Genomic DNA, 12506 nt, shown 5'->3' with positions numbered 1-12506 from the left:
GTCGTCGTCGTCGGCGACGACGACGAGAGGTCCTTTGCACCTTTGACTGCCGATGTAGACGACGCCGGCGTCGCGTCGTTCCGGTGTTGTCGCTCGAGACGCAGCGGAGGAAGAAGCCTCATCTGTTACCTGGCATCGACTAGATGTCGAAGTTGGCGCGTACGCGCACCCACGGCGTTGGACGTGCAGCTAATTTCACGTGTGCGGATCGATCGCAACGCAGCTTCTGCTTTAACCTTACTTTACGTAACGCGTTACTTCACCGTGGCCAGAGAACCTTTTAGTACGTAGGAAAATCTCGATGCGAGAATCGACGATGCGACTCAAAGGCTCAAAGAGAAACGCTCAAAGAAAAATGTAGACGCAGAACGTAAACGTTGCATAAATCTTTCTCAAAAAGCTGTTCCTTCGCTTTCGCTAGCGCTGCTTTCCTATCATATTGTAAGGTATGTTACCGACCAAAAGATTAGAATCGCTACGTGCTTCGTAGATTTCGCGTGTTCCAAGAATTTAAAGGCAAATTAACTTACAACTCTGTTATCGTGAAAAACACTTGTTGAGAATTATGGACCTTAATCGCCGAAATAAATGCATAGGAACACTTAGATTACACTTAGAATTAATATCAAAATAGTTTCAGATTTATTTAATGTGTGACTTACAAGATATTCGTCGATATACATTAGCACGCGTCTCAGCACTCTCTTTGTCTCGCTATCTTCTATACTACACTACCAACGGGACAGTTGCATTCATCTGTTTTACGAGATACTGTGCACGCACATATTCCCACTCGCTCATACTCATATATGTGTGTTATTACTACGCGGCTAATCTAAATAACATAGCACACAGAAGTCCACATATCTCAATAACACTTTCTTTAATATAAAAATAAACGATGGAAAAGCGGATTCGCAGATTCCAAGAACCTCAGCTTAGAATTCCTTAGAAAATCCTTTAACCAGAAATCTGTAGGGATAAAACAGATTACCATTGATATTCGTAGAATTCGGATCAACAACGAAATTTTCAAATCCAGATTATTCGACGTAAGTGAAAGTAGAACGACGGATGAAACATTTTTACCGGAGCTGTATAACGTAAGCTCAACAAGTAGAAGTTCCCAGTGATGGTGGGAAAACCTTTGGGTCTAATGGAACTCGTGAAGAGGGTGTCAAGGTGACGATTTGACGATGGACGATAACGCATCGATTCCGAGGCCGCGAATTCGGCAGCCGTAAGTTAAGACGATTAGCTGCGGATTACGCGACCCCTATCCGAATAGACCCTCCTAATGGATGCATACCGAAGCACATCCCTTGAATTTCGATTAAGAGCAGGCCATCGAAATCGCGAATGAACCAGAGGACGCAGCGGCGTTTCACGCGCGCGCATGGCGCGCCGCTTCGATTACAACTTTAAATTAGTTTCGTTAAGTTCATTACGCGATTACATATCGCGACGCATTCTTAGTACGCGCTAATTAAGCTGTCTTGCGAACCAAGGCTCGCAACCGTTTAAAGTTTTTCCCGTTACGTTGGAACGCGTACTTTAACGTCGAGATAAGTTGCCTTGAAAGCAACGTCCGTTTGCCTTGATAACGAACACTGCGTATACAAAGAGATTTCCTTAACCGTTATGTTGCGAAACGCGCTTATTTTTGCTTTTCCTTTAACAATTTGCCGGTACGTTGAGTTACAAGCTTTTACTCCTTGAATATAAACTAAAACAAACGATGTTACACCTAAGAACTTGAAGCATATTATTCAACGTAAGTTGTACAAATATTTGCGATATAATTTTACCTCGCTATACAAATAGAACAAATGAAACTAATTGTATGTATAATGTACGGAAGGAAGACGTTAAACAAGCGTGAATATTTTCCTTGTTGACATAAGGGTTGAGAGGAATTAAATTAAGCAACGTCTAATTCCATTTAAGTAGAAGAGAGAAGCTAAATGCGAGACTATTGGATTTAGTGTATTAAATTCTATCACGTTGAATCGGAAGGGACACCAAATTTGAAGCTCATTCAAGGGACCATTAGGCCATAAAGAGGGAAGGGTCGAAGGGCTGCAGTTGAACGCGTCAAATATAAAGCGTAGCAAATTTACCGAATACCGAGTTACGCGAGCTCGATTCGAGGGTTCCAAGTCAACGAATACCGAAGCAGGCTCCATCCATCATTCTCGTCTCATTGAATCCGTTTTGTTCATTTGAACGCCATCCACCTTCGGCTCATTCTTCCTCCTATCGACAAAAATTCTCACTTTTCCAAAGATCCAAAATACCAGGCCCAGACGATTATTAAAAGATCCATTTTTATTTATCAGACTAAATTATTATCAAATAATTACCTGCCACCTAATAAACCTAACTTAACGACAAGCTTAATCCAACCACCAACTCTGTAAACGCAGTCTTAGCCAATTGTAAACGCTGACCCTCAAACTATCTAACTACCTCGCACTTCGATAGCGCTAGGGCTCGTCGAAACAAAAAACAGGCAACAGCTGAACCAATCCATTGAAAGCGAAAGCTGACTCGCCAGGCAGAACGTCAAAGTCCCCGGCCGGATTTTCGATTAAGCGAACTATCAAAATCATGGAGACGGCGTCGTCGTTGGCCTCGGATCAGAAGTTTAAATTAGTTTTGTCGAGTTGGCCGCGCACGGCTATACTCACCGCGGCAACCTGAAGCCCTAATGCGTTGCCTGTGATTTTGAATTATTGGATGTACATAATTCCCCTGGTGATGGATGCTGGGAAAGGGGGAGGGGGCAGGACCAAGCGTCATAAGGAGAGGAGAGCGGACGATCTACCTCACGGTCCCTCCTAATGGATACATACCAAAGTACATCCCCCTCAATTTCGATTAAGTGCTCCATCAAAATGGCAAGCCCTGAGAGGGCAAACAGTTAGAGGGCACCGTCTACGTAGCACCTTGTAATTGGTTACCTTGGTCTTGGCGAACCGGTCCGTCCTAGGTGTTCTTAATTGCGTGCCAGTGTAATTTTTTAATTGATCGAATTAGAGGTGACGCTGGGTAGAAGAGGCGACTTTTGTACCTTTTTACGCCTTCTTCGCTGTTACCTTTTGACGTTGCGGGGCTGTTAATGACTTTCTTTGTTAGCTTTCCCGGGGCTAAAAACTCAGTTTCCAACGTTTGTCGAGGTTATTAACAATACCAGGAATTTGATACGGTTATTGAATTCTGTTCCCCGGCATGATTCGATCTATTTGCCGTAATAGCGCCATACAGTAGTATTGGAAAAGTAGTCAGACATACGAAGTCACGCAGTAGGAACGTTGTGGAGAAAGTTTTGGGAAATTGACGACTGATATCGATGGGCTCGTAATACGGAAAAATATGACTTGCCCGTAATCGATACTGATTCGAGACTTCAAAATGTTGGTTCTGGAAATTATGTTTCGAATTAACTATAACTATAATTTGTTATACAGAGCGTTCACACAGGGCTATTATTGCACGACGTTTCTCTTGAAATGTATTAGAAAAAGACGAAAGAGGAGATGGCTTTACAGTCGTCTATGGCCAATACGATACCGTATATCATTTTTTCGAAAAACTCTGACTGGTAATAGCGTGTTATTATTTCCATTCGTTGGAATTCTCGCATTGCAATTAGAAAAGTCATTAAGTTAAAGAAGTAAATTGTAGAATAGACGTAAAACAGCAGTTTGCTATGGAATGAAGTAAGAAACGAAAATTCCGATGTGGAAACCTTGTCGAAATACGCAAACCAGTCTCAAACGTATTGAAACAAAGTAAACTTGGTGATCCACGAAAAGAAATACAGAAGCAAGAAGCGAAGTTAGACGTACGTATATATCCCGATTTCTCCTTAAGTCTCGGCTTTGCTTCCCGATAGTTTGGATATAAATGAGCGATGTTGTGCTATCCTCGTCGGGATAAATAGCCAAGTGACGGGAAACGAAGGACGAGGAAGAAGAAAAAAATATGGAAAGGCTAGCAGCTTTACTTTCGAAGCTTTTCGGCGTGCTCTTTTTACCGAGGAACCGCAACGAGCAACGTCTTTGGAGAAAATCAAAGGGAATCTCGCTTCCGCGGTCTGACCTACCCGCCCTTTCACAGATTTCTCAAACTCCCCGTCGAGTTCTGATTTACGATCGCCTATCGACCTTCCCGCGGCGCGCACCGTACCGAATACAAATCTCAAAAAATTTATATCGCAACTGTGCTTGCGAGGGAATTATTCCTGTCGATCCGGATATTGGTCGACGCAAAAATCATATGTACGTAGTATCCAGGCAAATCTACAGGGAAAAACTTATATTGGAAAAAATGTAATGGAATAAGAGGATCGTATTTCTACGATCGAATCGTTAAAATTTTCGTACGAACAGCGTATGGATCCCGTGATGCTGCACATTAATTTCCGGGCTTTCCAATCTGGATATTTGCGAAGGAAAATGGTTTTGTAACGGCAATTAGACGTTAGAAATATTATACGTTTCTATCTGACGATATGTTATATTATATATGGGGGTGAATCGTGAAATATCATTGACGAGGTTGCTCCTTTATGGCTTATTCTGATAGATTTTTGTGAGATTGTTAGACCGTAAAAATATTTTTCTACCGAAAGCGAAATATTTTTCGAAGACGTAATAGCGTTCGCGTTACGACTGTAGAATAAAAATAACCCCACAATTATCCTTCTCTTAATTCCTAGAAACGAAACATTTTTCTTCGTTGGATAATCCAGTGTTTTTCGGAGTACCGTGAGTGTTTTTCGCTCTTAAATCAAGATATCCATCGTCCCCATGCAAACAAAGATGAATCACGAATTCCCAAGACTCTTCATTCGAGTTTCTTCTTGAAATTCAGCTAGGAAAGCGGGTTCTTTTCTAAGGGCTCCATCGTTGATCCAGGATCTGCAGGATCAGCCGTGAAAAAAGAATTTCGCAAGGATCCAAGAACCGTAAATGCTCGCGCGATTTCCCATTCGACGTACGCAGAACGTGACACGTGCCCTCGTAAGATCTCGCAGCAAGGGTCGAGCTGTAATTATTTCTTCGGCAAATATTCCTGTCCGCCGGTTGGCTAGCCCGACCGCGCTTGTTTCGCTTTTATTAAACTCGCGCTCTGCCGTCGTTCACTCGTTTCCTCCTCCCGATTCAACGTCACCCCTCAGGCTTTTAATAAAAGCCGATATTAAAGGTATTAAGTGCGGAGTCATCGTGGCTTCGGCAAAAAGACTCGGACTAGTCGCGACTTTCTTCCATTTATCTTTTCTCTGTCCCACTACAATGAAATTCATCAAATTATTACCATTTTTACATTTTTACGGTTCGTTAAATCACCTCTTTCAAATCAAAGCCACATAGGGAAAATATAGCGAATCCACTTTTAAAGATATTCCAACTTTTATTCAGATTTATTTATTATATTACAATTGTAGCTTAAACGCATGAAATGTTCCTTAACACTGCTGCTAGTGATACTGGAATTTTTATATCTCGATCATTTGCTTTGGTCTTGGCAAACAAAAGGAATTTGTAACGTTTTAGAAACATGTTTAACATAAAATAACATTTCTGTACAATATGTTAGTAATTGAGAAGCTTCGCTGCTAGAGTTCGCTCGCGCCTTTCAACTTCGCGAGAACAGTTAAACATTATTGGAAGTTCTAAGCGATCGCGATTCAATGACCAAAATCTGTATTTATTGCTATTACAAAGGTCTCCCTTTAAACTTCGAATTTCCAGCGCATTATTTTCTTCCACGATACGAGTTCCAGTCTGTATCACAGTTGAACGAGCCAGAAAGCTTGCACCAGGTGCATTCCATCCCTTGAGAGCTCCCAATAGCTGCCCACTTTCCAACACTGTCGAGTCGATCAAAATGCCATCAATAGCCACTAGTTCGGTCGGACAATTTCAAAACAATCATCGAGCACAGCTGAAACAACGAGATATCTTCTATAAGAGAAAATCGATTCGTTCTATATCGTTTTTCTCTGATAAGAAGAAAATCCTGGTTCTTGCTTTGAAAAAAACATCCGACTATACACCCTGTTCTTCTTCTTTGACCTGAAAAGCATAGCCGCTGGTGGAACTCGTCGACGATAAAACGCCAACTCTTTTTGCCTATCCTCGAGACCAGGGCAACTCTCTTTCTCTTCTATTCTCGAGTCTGTAAATTTTCGGCTGGCATCTTACTTGGTTCGATTGCACGTCGTTAATATCGGAACTGGGAAGATGGAGAAGGTTGGGATTAGATGTATAGCTTGCTCGGGGCAAGGTTTGATAAGAAATCGTGGCGAGGATCGCGTTTTCTCATTCAGTTTTGTGCTGTACATTTTTCTGCCTCTAAAGCACGAGAATCTACGTTATACATACTCTGTTTGCAGCGATAAATGATTAACGATAACTGTAATTTCCGAACATCGAGCGATTGGAAAGTTGCAGCTACAGGAAGACATGTTTAAGTAGAACGGGACGAACTTGGCCAGACGTCCCTCCGCTCGGGGACAAGAAATATCGCTGTCAGTTTTAAAGTGCCGCGGGAGATAGAAACACTCGTGACCAGACACGAGAATGCATTATTAGGTTTCATGCATGCTGCGTATAAAGAAATTTTTTATTTTAAATAAAACTTAAATTCCGTATAGTTCATTTATAATATCGTAAATGTCATAGCGTGTATTTAATGAAAGTAGCTTGCACACGATTCAATGCATTTCTGCTTAGCTTCGTTATTCTATGCTTGAACTATTGGACCTGAAATTAGAAAACATTTACAGCGAAAGTGTTACACATTCTTTTAACATCTACAGCAGAGAAACGTAGTAGTCCTGACAAAGCTGTTTTTCAAAATTTATTTTAAAACATAAGATTCGAAACGAAAAATTTGACGCTAATTATGCAGTCAAGTAGAAAGAAAAAGAATACAGTTGAGCGATTTACCTTGCGAAAGAAAAACTTACTCAACGATCAACGTTTAATGGATGCTATGCGCTCGTCAAATTGAAATTCAAACGTTTCGTATGCACCAGTCTAGTACTTCCGAAAGTACCTCGTCTTTCACGTGCTATCATTCTTGACAACGACCTATCAGGCTTACAGACGCCGAATTCCATTTTCATGGAGCAATTGCAGAGAGGCAGATCAAGGACCGCGTTAATTCCCCGCTCGAAGATCTCGATTAGAAACTAAACGCACGCCAGTGTGTACACACTCGGTCGCTGTTAATGATTCTGTTACAAAGCCTGTCGAAGGATCCGCGGCTCAGACGGAGCGCGGCAACTAGCTGGCTCCCCAGCCGGATCAAGGGTTATGTGCGTTCGACGTGCACCCACGATCCATCGGCTGAAGGGGAAACCCGCAGGCCCGGAATCAGCCAAACGAAGAGGAATTAGCGAAGAGGAAGGATCGTTAAAGAGCCGCTCGAAGAATTTCGAGTCGCGAGACATTTCTCGTCGTCGTAAGACAATACACGTTGTTTACGCGTTGTAAGTTTACGCGTTGCGCGGATCTAAAAAGTTAATAAGGAAACACCGTGCGTTCCGTACATTTCGAGAATTTAAAAGAGTTCGAAGAATGCAGAAGAAAAGATAGTCGAGAAGTTTATTTTTTTTAGGAAATGGTATAATTAAACGCTTATCAAAGCGGAGAAGATTACCATCGATATTTGTTTTATCGATATTTAGTATTTATTTTAAACTCATAACAAAGATAGCAAAAAATTTAGTGGAGGTAGCTCTGTCACCTTAGAAGCTTTGATTTAAAAATCGAAAATTTATCGACAATTCAGAAAAATAATCATCGATATCCGTGGCATTAACTTCATATCGGTATCGAAACGAGCAAAACATTTTCACGCAGCTACAAATAAAAGAGTTACTGTAAATATTTGACCAGTAGCAGAGTTACGTGAATGTGGAATAGCGAAAAGAAAGTACACAGAGGATTTAAAATTCCAAAGAAGAGAGACGAATATGAAAAAGCGACAAGTAAGTGCAGACTTACGGATGCTACAAATCAAATTTCGAAGAGGTACGATTCGAAGAGGAACTGCAAATTTCCAGAATGAAAAGACAACTGAAAAGACAACCGAAAAGAAACAAAGGAACATTAAACGTGGAATGTAAAGGATGAAGTATCTAAATGAAGACAAAGATGGATAGAGAAGGAGACGAAAGAAATTTTGGATTGAAAACTTACGGATGCTACAAATCAAACTTCGACGAGCTACTATTCGAAGAAGAAGTGCAAATTTTCAGAATGAAAAAACAACTGAAAAGACAACTGAAAAGAAACAAAGGAACATTAAACGTGGAATGTAAAGGATGAAGTATCTAAATGAAGACAAAGATGGATAGAGAAGGGGACGAAAGAAATTTTGGATTGAAAATCGATGGTAAAGCGCGAATAGATAGGAAGGGAACGATGCAACAGGAAGCAGACTGCCATGAATCACTTAGCGGGAATTGACAATCGACAAACAAAACTCGTTTTGAAATCCCGCAGCGCCGGGGATACTTCTTTCTTGAGCCGATTCACGCTCTTTGCTCTTGTCTCAGTCTCGTTGTTGGCGGCCTTGTATTTTCCTCGTCCTATTCGTCTATGTATTCGTTTGTCACTGGTGCTGGGGCTGTGTCTCTTCTCGTATTCCATCGTCGTTCTCGTGGACTGCTTTCAAGAGTAAAAATACGTTTCGAGCGGCTCTCCTCTCATCGTGCTCTTTTCTTCGCCATTGCAAATGGCTAGAAGTCTATTTATAAAGGTGATCCTTCAAGAGTTTCTACAGTCAGCGCACGACATGCAAATTTCGCTGCAAGATCCGGCCAGTCGCCAAATCAACCACTGCTATTAACGGCCCTTTGACATCGATGCCACTTCGTTATTCTCTTCGTTAATGCTATTTCCTCTGTAAACATCCTTAATCCAAGCGATATTTCTCAAAGGCCTGTCGACCGCGACAGTTTCAATCTCAAAGGAAGCAACGCCTATAAAGAATTCTCAGCCTCTACCGTGACGACAAGCGAATGAATTTTTTATAGAAACTCGCCGGGACGCAAAATGCAAGAGGATGAACCACGCGCACGTCCGAACAAACTCGCGATCTTTTCCTTTCCAGGGGATCCTTTTTTCCCCATAAATTCCAACTCGTCTGCTCGCGTCACAGCACTGTTTCCATCCCCCGTTTTCGTCCCTTCTGTCCGCGGAACATGTCGTCATAAATTTTCATCGGCGTTCCCACACGCCGAGAGTCAAGGCCAAATAATTTATTCGTCCGCCGCCACCCCCTTTAGGGGTAGAGAGGGAGGAACAGAGAAGCAACCTCACGATGCTTGGCCAATTGTTATGCAGATTGAAGTAACAGCAGCCGCCGGTTACCGCGGCAATTTCGACTGATACTTAGCTGGATGAAGTTAGCCGATTCAAGCTGACCCCGTAAATAATGACGTTCCCGACTGATGAACATCCCGTGCAATCCGGTCTTAATTACTCCAACGACTCGTTAATTAGCTAACGGTGATTAATCGTGGAACACCGATTAACGGCGTACGAACTGGAACGAATTGGAATTCATTCGTCAGATTCGAATAAATTGTTCGACGAAGTGTGATCGTTGGATATTGAATTTCGATCACGTGAAATTTCACTTTTCTACCCGTTGCTCCACTTCGCTGAAACATTGAAAATATCGAAAATTTCGAACGATTAATCGAATGGCTAGCTACTATCGCCAAGGGAATATCCTTATTTCTAAACAATTATCGACGTTGCGCGATACAGTTGACGGGAACAACGGAACATCTGAAAGCTAGGAATAGGCTAGGTCGCCGATGTAATCCACGTTTCAGTTGTAATTGCCAGGATGCTTATTGTTAATCAGCACAAAGACGGTTACCGTTGAAGATGCAGAGGGTCCTATTGTTACAAGGACGTCGGTATACGTTTATATAATCACGAACCTGTAATAGCTGGCAGTGTTAATTGCAATTATATCAGCGAACAGTAGCAGTCTGTTGCGATCTTCGTATCCAATAAGTATTGATTTCTCTATTATTCGACTGTCTTTGTAGCAGCTAACAATAGTACTTAATTAATTAGTTCTCCGATTCTCATGAAATATAATGCAACGTTCGATCGTGTCGTTGAAAATTTCATCTAATTTACCCTACCTTTAAGCTGGTAATTATTTCTGAATAAGCGTCGGTCTGTTGATTAAACGAGGCTAAGAATCGTTTCCATGCTCTTTAAACTGAAGCAATCAGCTAGCTGGACTTACGTTTACGTTCTTTTATTTTGTCTACGCAAAGAATCTAAGAATGGTAATAAATTATTATCGTCGTTACTTACATTTTATCGAGCGACTAATTGCACACAATGTCGCAACAACGATTCATCGAATGTCCCTATCGGAGAAATTATAAATCTCCTTGGCAACGATGAAAAGTTGATTGAAAATCGAGAGAAATGATAATAAAAAGAAAATTGACGGATAGTCGAGACTCGCGCGAGTTCGTTAAAAAACAGAAACCTCCAATTACTCAAAGATCGGATCTTTTTGTTCGTAAGACGATAGTGGACGTGGATAGTGAAGAAAACAAACTTTAGAGTGTAATAACAAGGCGACAGTGATTATAACAGGATTAATTAGGTTTCATGGTGAAAGTGGACGCCGCGATAACCGTTCACGACGTCTCGATCGGATCGCGTTTCCGCCGAAAGAAGCGTCCCTCGAAGAAGAGCGAAAGAGCCGAAGGGACGAAGATTAATGACGACTTTCGTCAGATTACGCGTAATGAGCGAACCTTCCACTGGTGATCGCCCCTCTGAAAAACTGTTCGATCCACCGGCCAGAACTGTGGCCAGAGATTATTTCGTGTCCCTTAAAATGGCACTCGAGAGGGAAGCCGGACTGGTCAATGTCCAGATAAACGTTCCATTTACCGGACGCGGTTTTTCGTCCCCTCGGCCTTGCCCGCCAAGGAACGATATCTACCTTTCCTCTAGTTCTTTCATAAAATTCCTAGGGCGAGAAAAAAGCATCCTCTGTTTGAGGGATATTAATTTTGTGGAAACATGGCAAGATTAGAGCTGCGGTAAAATTAATTATAAAGATTAAAAACTTTATTTGACTTTTTTTTTAAATTATTGTCTAAAATATTACAAAACTTAGAGGGTGAAACAAGTCTTTGTCCTGGTTCTATTTCTTTAACTCTGTTTATAAAAATATTAATTTAAATAACATCTGCAATTTACCTATATTGTACTCTGGATGTATGTGGATATAATGGGAGAAATGGCCTGATTTATGGTTTTTCGCGATCGCGTCTGATTAGTGGAGAGCATAAATATTCTTTGTACGCATCGCACAACCTGTATATTTAATATTAACGTTATCAGACGCATATTACGACGAATATAATATTTCAAGATACCGATATGAGACGAAGAAAAGAAGATTGAATTATTTTTCATTTCTAATATCGAATAATGTAAATTTGCTAGAGATATTTCTATGCAAACCACGTTGCAGTATTTCATAAGAAATAATTCGATCAAGATCAAGAGTTACGACCACAATAGGCAAATTCACTCGACATGAAGATATCGCGATCATGTAATGAAATTAAGTCACGATCGTGATCGAGATTCTGCGATCATTGCGATAAATCACGGTCAGCGATTTTACACGCTCTCTCTAAAAAGAAAACTACCCTAATCATCCCTGATTCTCGAATCTTCGCGTTTTCTCACAAACGATAACAAAAATAGTTAGAAATTGATATTCCTCGCGATCTGTGTGGAAGACCAGATAGGTGGAAACACGCGTTGGATCGCATCTGAATCGCGAGAAAGAGGACGCGGAATCCGGTCGCAAAGGAGTTGAGAGTGGCAGGGGATGGCCATAGTCGCTCAGCCGGTCGGATATTAATTACGCGGCGCGTCTGTGCATGGGGGTGGCAAGGAGAAACGATGAAAATCGGGCCGCGTTGGTGCGCGTGCAAAGGGTTGCAACGCGTCGACAGAGGGCCGTTTGGCCGACTTAAAAATAGCCGGGGCTCGGGTTAATTTTCCAGCAACCGGAAAAGGGGCTGGAAAGGAAAGGGTGCGTTTGAAGAGTCGGCTGCGTATGACGCCGTTTAAAGTTCCGGTGCAACCTCGAGAAGTCAAAGCCCAACGCGACAGGGCTTTGACTGGAAGCTCGACGGGTCGCCTGTCGTTCGGCTATAAGGAACGCGCGTTGAAAACGAGGGACGAAAGCAAGAAGGGAGAGTGGGTTTGGTCCTCGGTTTTCGCTCCGTCGCCTCTCACGTTCCCCGGGGATCGCGTCGTTCAACGGTGACCGGCCGGCCAACTGACCGGAAACGCCTGGAAATCGATCAGAAAAAGGTGTTACACGCGTCCATTTTGCCACCCGCTACGATGAACTTTCGGCTACCACAAAAAAGGCTGGGTGTTGCTTTCACATTCGTTATTCGTCATATTTTTGGACGT

General features: G+C 42.0%; 1 protein-coding gene across 1 annotated transcript in view; it reads left to right on the top strand.

The window, feature by feature from the left end:
* LOC100742611 overlaps nucleotides 1-12506 on the top strand; it is a 194007-nt gene that overhangs the window by 93805 nt on the left and 87696 nt on the right. The window lies entirely within an intron of this gene.

The sequence above is a fragment of the Bombus impatiens genome, unplaced genomic scaffold (assembly GCF_000188095.3).
Source record: "Bombus impatiens unplaced genomic scaffold, BIMP_2.2 scf_0020, whole genome shotgun sequence".
In the NCBI taxonomy this organism is placed as follows: Eukaryota; Metazoa; Arthropoda; class Insecta; order Hymenoptera; family Apidae; genus Bombus; species Bombus impatiens.
The sequence above is the reverse complement of the archived record's forward strand: the minus strand, read 5'-3'. Positions and strand labels throughout refer to the sequence as shown.